General features: G+C 45.2%; 1 long non-coding RNA gene across 1 annotated transcript; it reads left to right on the top strand.

Moving 5' to 3' along the window:
* Window positions 1–988: 988 nt before the first annotated feature.
* Window positions 989–7,562, top strand: LOC149357862 (uncharacterized). The gene is made up of 3 exons (XR_016291898.1): window positions 989–1,249; window positions 2,053–2,233; window positions 6,549–7,562. It is a non-coding gene; the product is annotated as an uncharacterized LOC149357862 (long non-coding RNA).
* Window positions 7,563–18,222: the final 10,660 nt, after the last annotated feature.

Genomic DNA, 18,222 nt, shown 5'->3' with positions numbered 1-18,222 from the left:
CTTTGAGCACCGCTAAAACACAGGCGCAGTGCCTCTTCCGCATCTTCACTTGCATCTCCTTCAACGCAAACACGGTACGAAGCTGTGGCGAGGGAAAACGTGGTGAGAGCTGTATTTTCTATCTTCCCGTAATGCAATGACTAAGGAATCCTGGAATAAAGTGTTGGGTTTTAACGTAGTCATACGGAGTAGACGCGCGAAAGCATGTGTTCAGTCTTCGCCTTTTCTTACTGCCATCAGCGGACGTGAGGCCGAGCCGAGGACCGCATAAGGCAGAGGCAAAAAGCAATCAAGGAAGCACACAAAAAGACTACGGTAGCGCGACTGTCGGCGGGGCTCGCTCGAGCAAAGAGCGTGCACGGTGTCCAATGACGTGATATAAACACACACAAAACAGAGGCGATGCTGCAGCGCAGCCTTGAAAGTTTCGCGCGTCACGCTAGAGCGGCGTGCGAACGCTCGTGTTCCCTAGGTACACACACGTACAATAAATCGCATGAGCCAAGCTGTGTAGAGTACGCTAAGCCACACAATATGCGAAAATAAAAACCGAAACCAGCAGCGTTTGGCAACATCATCATCATTCCTTATTCTGCGACGCAGTTACGGGGAGCTGAGTTATAGCCTTAGAACTAGGCAGACAGTGCAGCCGTGCAGCGGCTGCGGCTTTCCTGGCCCCAGATGCGTCGCCTGTAGCTGCCCGGCATGCTGCCCGGTTTTCCAAGCTTTCGTTCGCAGCGCCGCCAGAAACAGATGCTTGTGAGTAGTCGCATTTTTTCACCGCAATCATTCCAATTTGCTGACTTTGTAATTGAAACAAAATATTTTGTCGTTTAATGCAACAAGTTTGTGGCAAAAAGGGCTTTATCAATTCTTTTTTTAACGCGTGTAAAGTTAGGCGACATTAGCGCCACCTTTCCGTTCGCTGGCGGCCGATTGCGAGTCTCATGTTGGCCGCGCGCTACACTATCTTGTTTAGGACGCTGAAACGACTCTTTGTTGGCGGGGTGCGACGGTTGTGATGTGGGTGCGTTTCTTCAGTTTGTTTGTGTTAAATGTGCGGCCTCGTTAGTGTTGTGGTAGTGTGACTGAACTCGGAAGGTGACAGATGGCTCCAGTGCTGCGGAAGACGTTCTTACGCGCACGCAGTGCTCAAAAACTGCTCTGACGTACTGCACGCAACCACGCCGAGAGCGGCCGGCGCCCGATGCCCGATAGAAGAAACGGCTTGCCGTGAACGTTGACAAATGTAAGTACAGAACTGGAAAATGACTTCTGCGATGTGTCGGGGGTATGATTGAGGGCTGCGAATGCATTTGGGTTGGTCTTCACGTCTTGTTCGCAGTGAGGTGCAAAATGCGGGCACCACGCGATCGTTTGCAGAGAGAAGGTGTTCTGACACGCTCGCTTGCCAACTATGCAACTTTTAACCCGCCGCCTCACGCTGTTTGCGTCAGCTCCTCGGCGCAGGAGTTATGTGATAGAATTTGGTTGCACGCCGAGAACTATGGGGTGCTGCTTGATTCGTTATTCCGACTGAACAGGAGCAGCGCGTGAAAAGGAGACCATAAGAACGAAAAGTGCTTGTAGCGGCGTGCGTCTTTTGATTCTGCTGCCTGAGTGTTTACTGGATAAGGAGCATTGCCCGTTCTACGTCGCAGTCACATCAAGTGCTGTGTTTCTTGATAGTTCTGGTCAACGAAACGATTAAAAATAGCAGAACCATTCCATTGCAGTGCAGCTGAGGTAATCGCACAATAGAAGGTTTGTTGTCATTTTATTTTTTTACGTTCACTACATTTATGTCATTCCCCCATTTTCAGTCTGAAGCGATAAAAGTATAACGTGATTCGCGAATAATAGCTTTAAGAAAAGTATGACAAGCTTTGTAAACCATTTTTTTGCTAACTATTGGAGGCATAGGTAATTAATAATTAGCCTCCACTCATGAACACATTGGACTGAACAGCTAGAGGTTTTAATGGGATGTGGCTTCTGTGATGTTTATGAAAGCATGGCTCTAATGCAGCCTTTCTTCAAATGCACCCGCAGTCAAGCCCTGTACAGCTGCTCCACCGGTATCATCACGCTACTTTTGCACCAGCTTTCATCTGTCATCGAGCCAATGCTACCTCAACCAGAGGCAAATGACATCAAGACCTGCTGGTTCAGCCTATCAGCCATTGACACTGGATATCAAGCATGTGCCACTTGTAAAAGGATAGGTAGACAAGTGGGTATATTTTCCTTGTCTTTTTTAGCCTGCCAAAAATCTTCTGGTCCAGGCTCCCTCTCTCTTTCGTTTTTTTTTTCTTTTAAAAGAGGACCAAGAGAAAGGGAAAAGATATTGCGGGCGTCATGAAAGCACTCCCCTAGTCAAGTGCATTGTGTTATAGTGTGAAATGCTTTCTATAGTTTTTTCCCTCATGCCTCTCGTGCTTGGAAATCTTGACCACTGTATAGACCAAATTAAAACAATTATCTGCTTCATGACCTTTATACAGCAGTCTAAAAGCAGCAAATAAATTTTATAGGTTTACTTCAGCAGTACCTACCTCTTACAAGGTATGGCATGTTTGAAGTGAACCAGTGATGTGATAGGCATGGCCTAACGGGCAATGCATAATTGAATATTGGCGTTCAAGTGGAGCACTCTGCTTTAGAAGCATATTTGTTGCTAGCATCAATAATTGATACCTTACCAGGTTATCCTTGCATTACATGAAACCCTGCAAAGCTTATATTTTAGCTGTACAGAAGAAAGGTGCTTATTCGATGTCATGAGCATTGCTGAGGTTTTCTTTCACACTCCCTTTGTCACAACTGACTGCACTGTACAGTTGAAATGCATTTGGAATTGAGTATTGGTGCATTGTTTTTTTTATTCATGCCGACGTTCAGTTACTGATTGCATTACACTAGCTGAGCCTAAGTCAACAAATATTGCTGTGACCTTAACAAGACCCCTGGCTTTACTTGAACCGATGCATTTGATGTTGCCTTTCTCCCGTGCCATCAAGGTTTGTAGTAAGCTGTGTAAATAACTTATTTTCTTTCTCGAGGTATTTATTGCTGCAATTAGTGACAGGTAATTTCCTAAAGAACAACCTAAGTGCACATTTTTATCTTCTTTGGAACACTTGTTTGCTTGTTTCCCTTGTATTCTTAACTTAAACAGATATGAGCAGGCCTCAGCACTAGAGGGATGTGCTGCGGGACAAATAAAAAACTACCAGTCCAGCTGCTCCCTTAGGGGCACGTTTCTGAGGCTTTTATCGCTTGTAGTTCTATGCAGCTTTACTTACAAGTATTGTATCTGACGCAGTGTGTGCCTTAATATTTTGATTCATTTGCTTTAGAGTGTGCCACTCTTGCCCTGACGAACTTGCTCACCTTTGTACTCTTTGTTCATACATTTTCCCCTAACACCTGGTATAGCTCCAAATGATACATTATCTACAGCAACATGTGCATTATATTGCAATGTCTTTGTGCCATCACTTTTGAAAACAAAAGCTGCCTGAATTTTTGTGCAGACAAATCAGAAACACAAAATAATTTTTATATTTTATGGCCTGCATGTTATCTTCATATGACTGGAATGGCTAAATATCTCTTCGTGGTAGCCTAATTTGGTCATCATCATCATCAGCCTGACTACACCCACTGCAGGGCAAAGGCCTCTCCCATGTCTCTCCAATTAACCCTGTCCTTTGTCACTTGCCGCCACTGTATCCCCGCAAACTTCTTAATCTCATCCGACCACCTAACTTTCTGTCGTCCCCTGCTGCGTTTGCTTTCTCTTGGAATCCACTCCGTTACCCTTAAAGACCAGCGGTTATCTTGCCTTCGCATTACATGCCCTGCCCAAGCCCATTTCTTCTTCTTGATTTCAACTAAGATGTCATTAACCCGCCGCAGCGGTGGCTCAGTGGCTATGGTGCTCGGCTGCTGTCCCAAAAGACGCGGGTTCGATCCCGGCCGCGGCGGCTGGAATTTCTTTGGAGGAGAAATTCTAGAGGCCCGTGTACTGTGCGATGTCAATGCACGTTAAAGAACCCCAGGTGGTCGAAATTTCCGGAGCCCTTCACTACGGCGTCTCTCATAGCCTCAGTCGCTTTGGGACGTTAAACCCCATAAACCATAAACCAACCATGTCATTAACCCGCGTTTGTTCCCTCACCCACTCCGCCCTCTTCCGATCTCTTAACGTTACACCTATCATTTTCCTTTCCATAGCTCGCTGCATTGTTCTTAACTTAAGCTGAACCCTCTTTGTTAGCCTTCACGTTTCTGCCCCATAGGTGAGTACCGGTAGGATACAGCTGTTGTATACTTTTCTCTTCAGGGATATTGGTAAGCTACCAATCATGATCTGAGAGGATCTGCTATATGCGCTCCACCCCATTCTTATTCTTCTAGTTATTTCCCTCTCATGATCCGGATCTGCGGTCACTACCTGCCCTAAGTAGACATATTCTCTTACTACTTCCAGCACCTCGCTACCAATTGTGAACTGCTGTTCCCTTGCTAGGCTGTTGAACATTACTTTGGTTTTCTGCATGTTAATTCTTAGCCCCACCGTTCTGCTCTGCCTGTCTAACTGGTTGATCATGCTTTGCAGTTCTTGTCCTGAGTGGCTTAGCAAGGCAATGTCATCAGCGAATTGCAATTTACTCAGGTATTCTCCATTAACTCTTATCCCTAACTGTTCCCATTCCAGTCCCCGGAATACCTCCTGTAAGCAGGCATTGAAGAGCATTGGCGAGATCATGTCTCCCTGCCTGACACCTTTCCGTATTGGAATTTTATTGCTGACTTTATGGAGAACTATAGTAGCTGTGCAATTGTTATAAATATCTTCCAATATTTTCACATAACACTCTTCCACACCCTGATTCCGCAATGCCTGCATGACAGCTGAGGTTTCCACTGAGTCAAATGCTTTCTCGTAATCAATGAAGGCTATATATAGGGGTTGGTTATATTCCGCGCATTTTTCTATCACCTGATTGGTAGTGTGAATGTGGTCTATTGTCGAGTATCCTTTACGAAAGCCTGCCTGATCATTTGGTTGACTAAAGTCCAAGGTTTTCCTGACTCTATTAGCGATTACCTTATTAAATACCTTGGAGGCAACGGACAATAAGCTGATTGGTCTGTAATTCTTCAAGTCCTTGACGTCTCCTTTCTTATGAATTAAGATAATGTTAGCGTTCTTCCAAGCTTCTGGTACTCTCGAGGTCACAAGGCACTGCGTATACAGGGTGGCTAGTTTTTGTAGCACAATCTCTCCTCCATACTTCAACAAATCTGCTGTTACCTGATCCTCACCAGCTGCTTTCCCTCTTTGCATTGCTCCTAAGGCTTTCTTTACTTCCTCCTTCGTTACTGGCAGGATGTCCCATTGCTGTGCTCGACTGCCTCCCTCAGTAACTTGATGATTACATTCGCTACTGTATAGATTTGTGTAGAATTCTTCGGCTAATTAGACTATCTTATCCATATTGCTGATGACATTGCCCTGTTTGTCTTTTAGCGCATACATCTGGTTTTTACCTATGCCCAGTTTTCTCCTCACTGATTTTAGGCTACCTCCGTTCCTTAGAGCATGCTCGATTTTCTCCACGTTAAACTTTCTTATGTCGGCTACCTTGCGCTTATTTATTAACTTCGATAGATCTGCTAGTTCTATCCTGTCTGTGGAGTTAGAAGTCCTCATGCTTTGGCGTTTCTTAATCAGATCTTTAGTCTCCTGAGATAGCTTGCTGGTATCCTGTCGAACCATCCTACCACCTACTTCTGCGGCGCACTCTGTAACGATAGCTGTAAGATTATCATTCATTGTTTCAACACTGCGGTCGTCTTCTTCAGTTAAAGCGGAAAATCTGTTTTGCAGCGACAGTCTGAATTCCTCTACCTTCCCTCTTAATGCTAACTCGTTAATAGCCTTTCGCTTCACCAGTTTCCTCCGTTCCCTCTTCAAATCTAAGCTAACACGAGACCTTACCATTCTGTGGTCGCTACAACGGACCTTACCGAGGACCTCCACATCCTCTACGATGCCAGGGTGTGCACACAGTATGAAGTCTATTTCATGTTTAGTCTCACCATTGGGGCTCTTCCACGTCCACTTCCTGTTTGCTCGTTTGCGGAAGAAGGTATTCATAATCCGTAAACTATTTCTATCTGCGAACTCTACTAATAACTCTCCCCTACTGTTCCTAGAACCTATAGTCACCTACCGCGTTGTCTCGAGCCTGCCTAATTAGGTGTAACACGTTAATGGCAGTTCCTGTGAATATCATTCAGTCTTCGAATGTGGGGGCAGAATTGAACACAACAGCATGTTATAGCTTTTTCTTGTTCAAGGACGCATTACATTTAGTTCTAGTCTTGTGACTGCTGCTTATGCTATTACTCAGCAGCCTTATCAAACTCACTCAGAGTGCTGCATTTTAGTGCACATTTAACTGATTGTTGCTGCTCCGTGTTTGATTCTATTAGAAGTTACTATAACTGTATACTTTGAATGTTTTCTTGTGCAGTTCTCTTGCTGCTGCATTCTGCCATGGAGAAGGCTACCTGTTCGTGCACACGTCTCATCACTAGGACGCTACCTCTTCCACTGGTGATGCAGACAAGTAACGACAGGGTTAATTGGAGAGGCATGGGAGAGGCCTTTGCCCTGCAGTGGGCATAGTCAGGCTGATGATGATGATGAACAACAAGCAGGCTGCCTGATATTGAGGACAAGTGTCAGGATAGTGCACCAACAAAGTCTCTTAAGCATTTCTGTGCTGATGCATTTTTATTAAAATCAGCTCATAGCTTAATATCTACATCCATGGGGACATTTAGCATATGTTTGGCATTTGTTTGACTTTTAATTCGCTAGTGTTTGCAGCCTTTAATGTTGGTCTTAAGACAGTGTAAGCATTGTTTCACTGTGTGGGATTTTTTAGCTGTTTTGGAGGGATGTGTGTGTATGCATGCAGTTTTTTTCCACGGGTTTGTTATGTGGCTCATGGAACTTTCATGTTACAGAAGAAATTATTTCGTTTCTGTGTTGTACAGGAAAGTGAGCAGTATTTATATGCAGCAGGTGTTTCAGGGAAGAATAAGTAGTTTTCAAAAATATGGCTTTTGCTGCATAATATTACCAGTGTTAGCAGACACCAGAAAGCCGGTGAGGAGTATTTAGTAAGCTGGTTAACTAATTTCTGATAATTAACTTTTTAACTAACACAGGTTTGCAACTGGTTGCAGTTAGAGACTTTTAGCTAGTTGTTCGTAGTAGCCATATCAGTTTCTGGAATGTACAAAACATGATTACTTTCGCCGCTGTGGCTCGACAAAATTTGGCTGCATCGTGCAAAAATACATGCGCTTTTGAAAGCACACAGGGAAAGAAACCCCTCCAGTGCATGTAACTGCTACAAATCTCTAATGGCAACTAGACGCCTAACTCTGATAGTGAAGGAATCATATTCTTAGCAGTAAGAAACACACACAACACCAAGACACACACACACACAGGACACCCGCTAGACTTCAACTATCTTTACTGGACACTTGTACAACATAAATATGTATCACTGAGCACACGCAGGTGCCTCGTCATCCGCAACAGGTCTAACTACGCCCTGCCCTCTCCTGCAAGGCATACGGTTGCGCCGATAAACAATCTCTTTTTCTGCCAACACCAGGGAGGGAGTGCTTACACATGTCACCCGCCTCTTGAATAGGAAAGACTTCGATAATTTTTCTTTCTTTTTTCTCGGCTCCCAGGCCTTTCGTATTCAAGAGGCGGGTGACATGTGTGTAAGCACTCCCTCCCTGGCATTGGCAGAAAAAGAGATTGTTTATCGGCGCAACCGTATGCCTTGGAGGAGAGGGGAGGGCGTAGTTAGACCTGATGCCGATGACGAGGCACCTGCGTGTGCTCAGTGATACATATTTATGTCGTACAAGTGTCCAGTAAAGATAGTTGAAGTCTAGCGGGTGTCCTGTGTGTGTGTGTCTTGGTGTTGTGTGTGTTCTTACCGCTAAGAGTATGATTCCTTCAAGCCGTTACCAACTAGCCCAACTTAATGTTTTAACAAAGTTTCTGATAGTGAAAAGGTTCATTAATAAAAATTAGCTAACCAGCTTATTACGTAAGACTCTTCACAAGTTTTCTGGTGCCTACCAACACTGGTAATACTATGCTGAAAAAGCCATACATTCATCTCAAAATACCTGTTTTTTGAAAATTACTTAGTCTTCCCTGAAACACCTCGTATATATGTAAGAAAAACCTAACGGGATTTAATTGACGATGTTTTGGTTGGAGGGCCAGTTGTTTTCAAGTGTACTACAGCATTTGAAGCGCACAGCTTTTGTTTCGAATGCTATACTATACTCGAAAAAGGCTGGTCCTCCAGCCGAAACATCGTGAATTAAAACCTGTTATGTTTTTCAATTGCTGTGTGTCAGTCATTGTTACTCAGAGGGAACTGAGGGGAAGCGTGCCGAAGGCAATATTCTGTTCCTCTATTGTTCTCCATAAAATATTTTGATGCATCATGCATGTGTTGTAGCGCGTATGTACACTTGTGCACAATAAATGTAATAATTTGCATTTTGCTTCTATTATTCTTTAAGCACTCCAGGATAGTGTTCACAAAATGATTTTGAAGTGATAAAACTATGTTGGTAAAAGTGTTGTACTGTGTAGTTAACATACACTTTTCCAAAAGTTGATGTAGGAATTATACTTTCTTCGTACTTGAGTCTTGAATAACGGTGGCCAATTGTCGGAAGACCTTTGATAGGGCGTTGGTAGACATTGTCGGTATGTGGTTGATAAGAAGTGTAAAGACTTTCTATGTACTTGAGTCTTTTGGATAACGGTGGCCAATTGTCGGAAGACCGTCAATAGGGTGTTGGTAGACATTGTCAGTAAGGGGTCAGTAGGAAGTGTATACAAACTCGATAAGGGGATGATAGGAAGTATAAAGACTTTCTATGTACTTGAGTCTTTTGGATAACGGTGGCCAATTGTCGGAAGACCGTTAATAGGGTGTTGGTAGACATTGTCGGTAAGGGGTCAGTAGGAAGTGTATACAAACTCGATAAGGGGATGATAGGAAGTATAAAGACTTTCTATGTACTTGAGTCTTTTGGATATCGGTGGCCAATTGTCGGAAGACGGTTGATAGGTTGTTACTACAATGTACAAAGGCGTTTAAAAGACTTTCTATTCAATGTTGATAGGTTCTATTAACAATTGTCGAAAGACTTTCTAAAGAATGTTACTAAAAATTTTTGTAAGGGTTGCTTCTTGTACTGCCCGGCTGCTCAGCATTCGAGTTTCCATCCCCATCCTCTTCTTCCCTATCCATCACCTCCTGGCTCGACTGGCTTGGTGGTGAAGAGGACTAAGAACAGTGTCGTCTGGTCGCCCAGGCAGTCGACATGATCTGGCTGTAAATTGGAGACGAATAAAGATCTTCTGCTACTACATTATGGGAATGGTCTAATCTTCCAATGCATAGTAAAATCTTGTTTCTAAGATTGGTCCTCAGCTCACACCGAATAGTTGTTACCGCCGTAGACAACCAATGGCGCTTGTTTTTGGCAATAACCAGCAGAAAACTACAAGCGTCCTGAGGGTCACGTGCGGAAATATTGATTGTTACGCAGCAGTCTGGAGATACGTAAAACAATTGATTCATGAGTAACTTCCCCTTGAAAACTGCGCCTGCCAGTATTCTGGGTTAAATATGGAGAAGCGGCACATGCAAACTTAGGGTTATCTGTGCAACGCAATCGACGCTAACGGCAGAAAGACATTCGCAGGCTTAGGAGCAGTTTTGCACAATGATTTGATTGCTCGCACACTGCATAAAATACGATTTGCACTGGCAAAGTACCTGCTATATCACGCACAGCACATGTTCCACATGTTATCAATTTATTTCACATTTCATTTTCCAAAAATGTGAATGATCCAAAGCTCTCTCCCACACGGGCACTCTTGCTGTTTACCGGCAATCAGGGCACTAGCTTTCCATCAGGAGAGACGCAATGAATCTTTTACGAGCCCGTCTTGCCCCCAGTCACAAACAACATCTGTAGCGCGTCATCTAGAATTGCTGACATCAAGGCAGCCATGTCGTGTATAGCGACGTGTCATCTAGTACAAACGTATCCTCTCTCCCCTCAAGGTTCCCGCTTTGATCTGATTTCTATCCGGCTCTAAAAACTGCGATCCTTTAACGATCCACTTCAGGATCAAACAAACATATTCTCTGTGCAAAAACATTCTCCAGGACAAATATTCCCTATGCAGAGGACGTTGCAGCCGCGAAGCGTCGTCTCGTGCAAGTCAGCTATTCTCAGTGTCTGGAAAACTAGCGACACAGATGGGCAACTGACCAAAAAAAGTTAGTAGCCTTTTCTGTATGGCCTGAGAATGTTCTGCCCACCCGGCAAATACAAAAGGCGTACCGAAATGTGCACCACCTCCGAGATAAGCGTAACAGGGGTGTACAGCATCTCGTTGGCGTGCAACGCTAGCATGCCTGGCGGCACCGGTCTCTTCTCTTCTGATCCCTGGGCTCCACGGTCCACAGCAGAGCCCGCGAGGATGCCGCGTACCGGAGCTGGCGGGCCAAGAACTCGCTGGCGTCGAAGCGGCTGCTTTCATAGCCTTCCTTCTGCGCCAACATCTGAGAAGGGCAAATAAAGGGATTGGTAAGAGACACCACTCAGTGACCGCTTACGCGATCCACAGTCAGCACAACATGTGGAGCCTGAAAAGAGCAAGTAATGAGTTGAGGAAAGAAGGAACCACATTCCTTTTTTCCTAAGCACTCCGTCCTCAGGTGCCAAATTTACCGATGGGGCGAAGGAAAGTGAGGAAGAACATGCGGTGCGTAAAAAGACAATTGTACCTATACTCCCGAAAGACAAGCAAAAAATTTTTATACAGGATGTTGCAAATAACTGATACAGGTTTTTCTTAGAATAGCCGTGAAACATCAAATGCGCTGTTTTTTCAGGTTGAGTACGCGGCATGACGGACGTTATTAACTTAATAGAGTGCACTGAAAAGCCAAATATTTAACTAAAATAAACTAATAAACTCTATTTTTTGTTTTAAGGCACAAAATTATTTCCAGAAATTGAAGGCCTTCCACAAAGATGCCGAACACAGTTCACAATATTTCTGGTTCAGCATCGTGTTTCTATATATGGGGCGTAAAAAATGCGTGTAGGGCAGCTCGTTAAGTTGGCTTTCCCGCGTTGCTTATTTATAATTGGCATCGCTGCACTTGGCATCGCTGCACGTGGTATCGGCACGGCAGTCACGCCAACGCATTTTACATCCTAAAACACGTAAACTGCGTCTGCTTATTATTCAAGGAGCGCGAAATTTATCAACATGCAACGTTAGAAAGCCCAGCTGGAGAGACCTCAAAAGGATTTTTTTTTTTCATTCTCGACATTTGGAAGCATGATGCCGATGCTGGAATTTCAAAAACTGCGCACGCCTTCCATATTGATGACCTTCAGTTTAGACATATAACTGCGCCCTAAAACTGAAAATACGAAAGTTGATCAGCTATTTTGACATGATTATTTGTACTTTAATTGCGCCCTATCACAAAATAATGTGGCCTTCCGTAAAATCAAACTTCAGGCAGCGCTTCGAAGAGTCTTGCACGCGTTTTTACAGAAAAATGTGGGTGGAATAATTTGAAACACCCGGTATATGACGGACAAATTGGATTTGTGCCTCTTAATGTGCCAGTGCCAAAAATTACGAGGAACTTGAGCGGCTAAAGTGGTGAAAGGCGAAAGCCTGAGTGCTGCATTCTGCTACGCGATTGTTCACTGCACATTTTGTTGGTGCATTTATTAACTGCCAATTAATGACGCTTAAGCTTCGCCTTGAGGAGTGGAACGCGACAGCGTGTTGTAGCGCTGCCACGGAGTCCAAGGAACGCCACCACCCGTTCGGCGCGATACGTTGCCCTTTGAACGCAACGCTTTTTGAGGAAAGGAAATGGGGCTGTAATTCTCTGTCATCTTGGTGGACACCTAAACCGCACCGTACAGGAAGGGAGGAAGTGTGAGTGAAAGAAGAAAGAACGGCCGTAATGAAGAAATTGAAAATTGTATTTGAGGAAAGGAAATTACGCATTAACTGTCTCACATATCTCAGTAGACACTAGTCGAAAATTGTATTTGGGAAAGGAAGTTGTGCAGTAACTGTCTCACATATTTCGGTGTACACCCGTCAAAATTCGCGCGCGGTGACGTCACGACAACTTCGACCAATCTGAAACGCGGACAAATACGCCTTGTTCGTCGGTAAATTGGTTTTTCAGGAAAGGAAATGTATCTGTCTCTCATATCTCGGTGGACACCTAAACCTCGCCGTAACGGGAAGTGAAGAAGATGGGAGTGAACGAAGACACCGTATTCACTAGACGCACCTTTGTTCATTGCAAACCATCGAGCTGGCAGGGCGGAGTGGTAGCGTGCTCGACTCGCACTCCAGAGACCGCGGTTCGATTCCCAAGCTCGGCCAATTTCTTACTCGGTTTTATTTATTTATCTGCTCTGACTAGAAAGGTTAATTAGACTAATTGCTTAAGTAAGCAATTAACTAAACTCAGTCAAACTTGGAACATCACTATACGATCCCTTTAATTGGTTGCATGGTTAGTAGCCAAAGTACACTTGGCCCCGTTTGAAATTCGCTAATTGGGACGTCACGACCGTTTCGACCAACTGAAAAGCGTGACATTTCTGTCGACAGCTCCTGCTTAGAACGATGAGGCATTAAATGCTTCCGCCTTAATAAATTTTCTTCGCATCTTAGAAATTACTTTTCAATCTCCAACTCACGAAACTCATGGTTGCGCGTCGCCTCATGGCGCACCCTTTCACGCGTTACTAGAATGCAATGAGCCATCGTCGGGGCAGATGGCACACGTTAGCGGAGTGCTAGGCTGCAGCTGGTGCGCACAGCCAGTGACCCACCTCGCTGACCGTGGTGGAGGGCAGTGAAGAGGCGTCGACGGGCTGCAGATTCTCGAGCAGGTCAGGGTCGGGCTCGGCTTCGATAACTGAGACCGGCTGCACTTCGCAGAGGAGCCTAGTCCACGGCTTCGGCAGGCAGCCCATTCCATCGAACGCGTACTCGAGCGACTCCACCAGGCGTCCAAGCACGTCCCGGAGCGTGCAGGTGATCTGTATGTCCATGCCGGGCAGCTATGAGTGCTCCCGGCTGCGCGCAGGGTGAAAGAGTGGGACTGTCATTTTGTAAAAGGAACGCATATAAACATTGCTCACTTCGTGAACTCCGCTTTATGTTAAAGGCCAAGAGCACCATTCTGGGAGAATTACGCGCTGTTCAATGACTGAAATAGGCTGCAGGTAAATCACTCCAAGTGCTTTTAAGCTACCATTTAGAATAGTGTCCTAATCGAGGAATAATTTTTAGTCTTCTAATAGCAACAACAAAACAGTGCGAAGAAGCTTGTTGTGACGACTCGGAAGGTAAGATTTCGAATTTCCGTTGCCGCGAACACACCGTTCCGTGCCAGTTGCATGCTGCTAAACAACGCTCGGCGGCCTTTGCCTTTGGTGGCGATCGTTTTTTTCCTTGAAAGCAATCGTTTATGCGTTGCAAATCTACTGATACCTTCCTTGGCGTCGTGATGTGCCCCCACTTGGAGCTGTGCACCGCAGAGAAGCTTGATGGATATCTCGATCTGAATCAGCGATTCGCCACCATTTCAAATGCCACCATTTCTCCACCATTCAAAGTACTTTTCGAAAGTACTTAGGTCGCTTTAGTTGCAAGTTTCGCACATTCGACCTCTTTAAGCTCGTCGATTTCTAAAACCTATGCAGTTGCCCTTTAACGAGTAGAGAAGCGAAGGTTTTGGATACCTGTTTTTTTCCCCCTATAAATGGTGCGTAAGGCAATAGGGTACATGAGCCGCAACGTGAATTCACCAAAACCTGATGAATAGCATCTGCATTTTTTTCCTCTTGCCATTTGAGTTTCGGTTTATATGGCTGAACGGGGGCTTTGATGTAGCAGACGATTTGAGGTCAAGCTATATATTCGCTGGTTCATTCTTAATGAATACAACTCTTGGACAGGCTTGCCTAAGTTGCTGTGAATGAAAACGCCGAAAGAGCGACCATACTACAGTTTTCTTACGCCTCACGGCAGCTCAAGCCATCTGTTAAGTCACAGCCGCCGTTTGGACGTTCTAACCGAAGCAGCATGAGAGAAATAAAACATTAAATATTAACCGCTTTTTGGCGAAAGCCGCGTGGCTATCCACGTTTTCTAACGTGCTGCGCACCCCTGCAAGTTCAGAAAAAAAAGCTGAAATTGGGTGTCTCTACTGCTTTAAAATTCGAGTCGTCGAGGACAAGAAAAACGCGCGCTCAGTAAATATTCTATTTCTTAAAGTGTTTCACTCCACAGCTGATGATTTCACCTTAAAGTTTTCACGCTTAAATCATTGTGAAGTGAACGTATGTCATAGTGATAGCGCGAACGGTCCGCTAAATCGACGTGGCGCACTACAGTAAGCGGGCGCATACCCAGAAAATCAGAAGAAGCATATGCTTTAAAAGAGAACAACTTGTTTATCAGCGCTACTTTTTTTTTGTCTATCTTAAGATTGCACCATAACAACCAATAAATTCGCAGTTCCTCTTGTGGGAAGCTTCTATTTTTTCCAATATTTATTGCCAAAAACACACTCTATTTGAGATTTCTGGCAGCCTACACTACTCGGTGCGAGCGCAGGACGAAGTTTAAAAGCAAGCTGTTGCTACGCATAGGAACGTTGGACCGTTGCTGTCGATATGTTCATAGCCGTATGTTACATTATTCCACAGTTACCTCATAATTAAAAGTGACGTTTAAGAAAGGTCTCGTTTATAATGTTAAACATCCCAAAACGTCTCATAAAATGAAGGACGCCTTAGGGGAGCGCTCCAGAAATTTCCATCACCTCTGGTTCTCTTACGTGCACTGACATCGCACAGCTCACGAACCTCTAGCATTTCGCCTGCACCGAAATGCGACCGCCGCGCCCGGAATCAAACCCACGTTTTTCTGGCCAGCAGCCGAGAGCCATAACCGCTCAGCCCCCGCGACGGCTTCATAACTGAGAACGACAGCCCAGGCTGAATTATTCTGCTACAACAACCGCTAACTTACACTGTGCCGCCGGATATTCGAAGCAACGGCAGCTTAAGTCTGCTTAGTTATTTTTTGCGGACACTTTTGACTCAGCACAAAAATGTTTGGACCATCTCGAATTTTCGGTGGTGGTCCGAGCCAAATTCTTGCCGCTTGGCGTCACTGTTGCTATAAAAACGAGCGATGCACAAGCAGTATTTTGGCTCAACATTGGCGTCACAGTTGCTATGGCAACGAGCCATGCACAAGCAAGATTTCTTGCTCGGCTGTGAGGATCGTATGAGTGCTTTCACATTAATACGCACAGTAGTTATACGTAGGCTCAACATTGACGTTAAGGTAGCTATGGCAAGGAGCGATGCACAACCAATATATTTGCTCGGCGCTGATGATCGTATCAGGTTCGCACTAATAACGAATCTGACTGGAGACGTCGTTGTTTCGAATATCATGCAGCGCAAAGTATTTTAGCGAGCGTTCTTACAGTGCAGTTGAAACCTGAGATTAGTATCAGGCAAAAACAGAAAAGCCGCGTTGCAGCACGCAGCGTGAAAGGGACGACACCCGTACTCCGCAGGCGTCTCCGCGGCCACGCTATCAACCGGCCGACCAAATGATGCTGTACTCACGTGACAGCACCGAGGCACCGCCAGGTTAATGGCGGTGTAAAATGCATGTCACCCGTGCAGCACGTGCGGCACCCGGCGACGCTGAGCCAAACCCATGCCCGCCGCAGTGCTTCCTAAACAAAGCACCTACCTCTTAAACACCCTCCCCTTTGCTCCAACTCAAAAGCGCTTCCCAAATTATGGTAAATTACTTACTTAGTACGTGTGACTTTTCAGGCCAGAACAAAAATATGAAAAATAGAGAAGCATTAAAACAGACACATATCTCACAAAGGTCGGTCAGGAGTTTCTAACAGCAGCGTGACTATTCTAGCGAACCCACAAGATGGAAAGCCGTTGATAGCGCACCATCGCACGAACATGCCTCCGAAGCCACCAGATGGACGCGCTGAAGTGAACCTGACACTGCCGGGCAACACTCTGAAATATCTTTAAGTGCCTCTATTATAAAGCATCGAGCAACCGACGCATGCCTTCATATAATCAGCTCACCTTTCAAGGGTGCAGCTGTCGACAAGCTTGTTCCCGGCATATATGCACATTCTCTGGAACGTTGTCTTTCACCGCGGTTGGAGCAGCCCATCCGTTTTCCAGCCATGGCACAAAGGCAGATGTCTCGCAGGTCACCAACGCTAGGCCCTGCGAAAACGTGCGCCGAGGAAGACACAGTACAGAACCAGCTGCAGGTTGCAGACGCTGCCTACAGCCAGCGTCTTCAAAGCTTACCACGTTTGCACGATGCGAGCGAGGGTGCGCATAGCTTCCTGACCTCGTTCACGGCCAATGCCCTTCGGCTTCCAAATCAAGGGATCCAGATCACGGTGAGAGTCCACTGCACTGTAGCAGGTTCAGACACAACGGAATACCTGGAGGCGTGTGAAAACAAAGCAAAGAAAAAGAGCATGCGCAACCACTGTGTCAAAGAGGTACCCACACAAAGGTTATCGTCATGGTGTCGCCTCTGAGAACTCTCACCTGACGCGTGGGCGGGAAGGCGCTGTCTTCAGGACAGCCACCGCTAACCTGAACAAGGCAGGGGATGCGACGCTGGCTGTGATGCGAGAAGCCACCACCAAGAAATCGAATCACGCCGGAATGCGAGCACGCGCAACGGTGCGGCACCCTGAGATCACGGGCTCGCGATCGCCATCGTCTTCATCAGTATTTTTTTAATGATGATCATTTTCATTCAGGGAAGTGGACCCCTGTGGTTCACCCGCACAGCATTATTCGGCATCAGCTAAAACTCCGCGAACCTTGTAATTTAACATTGGAACCAGAGTTGTTAATCTAGGCAACCAAACTTTTAATAACCTATTAAATACGAACAGAGTTTACGTGCACCACCACATGGCGCCGCTATTAAAAGACAATGACGCTGGTTATGCTAGCGTCTTTACTATGTTAAGCAAAAAATTCTGATTATGAGTGCGCACGATTGGGATTAGGTGGATGCCGTGAAAGCGTATCTGCTCACGCAACCCAAAATCAGCATGAGGACGGCAGCTTTGAGGTGCGCTGAAAGGCACAAAAGGAGGAGGTTTTTTTAGTTTTCATAAATGGTTCCTGGAGGTAGAAACTACCTGAAGGAAGAAGTCACCGCGTTAAATGCAGAGTCTCGGTCTCTGCGCCGCCTTTCCTTCACGGAAAAACTGTTTCTAGTCGCTCGGCGATCCACCTGCTTAGAACTATTACTGATGGGAATGTGGAGCGCAAAAACAGACGAGGACACAAGGAAGACACATAGAGCAGGGCTGGGCAAGATACTTCAAAATAGTATCTTCGATACAATACTCGATAACTTTGAAAATTGTATCTCCGATACCGATACAAGATACTAAACCGAAATCGATTTTCGATACAGATACTCGATGCTGTATCGTCGATACTTCGATACATCACTAAAATATCAAATATTATACAGGTTATATTGCGACTAACAAAGCTTACATAACTGAAATCACTGTCTAATAATACCAGTAATATAACTGGCGAACTTAGGAAATGTACGCGTGGTTTCTGTAACCTTTAGTGTATTTCTATAGAGCACTTTTCCTGAAAGGACTTGTAAACGAATCCGACCGCATGTATCTGTTGAAGCTCCGCTGTTTGCGCAGTTGGCCTGAATAAACCTGAAACGTTTTCTGTTTTTTGTTCGATATTATAGAGTAGCTACCCGATGGTATGTGCCTTTGATCAAACTAAATGATGCAAGCTCCGTGCGCTTGGGAAACGAACAGTTAGTTTGCCAGTATTGCGATAACAAACTTCTGAAGCTGAAATCTTTTCCTGAAAAGCTAGAATGAAAACAACAACAAGTAAAATGGCTGAACGTTTTTATTAGGCAAAAAGTATTCGTTACAT

The sequence above is a fragment of the Amblyomma mixtum genome, chromosome 3 (assembly GCF_055824585.1).
Source record: "Amblyomma mixtum isolate Tamu chromosome 3, ASM5582458v1, whole genome shotgun sequence".
Taxonomy (NCBI): domain Eukaryota; kingdom Metazoa; phylum Arthropoda; class Arachnida; order Ixodida; family Ixodidae; genus Amblyomma; species Amblyomma mixtum.
The sequence above is the reverse complement of the archived record's forward strand: the minus strand, read 5'-3'. Positions and strand labels throughout refer to the sequence as shown.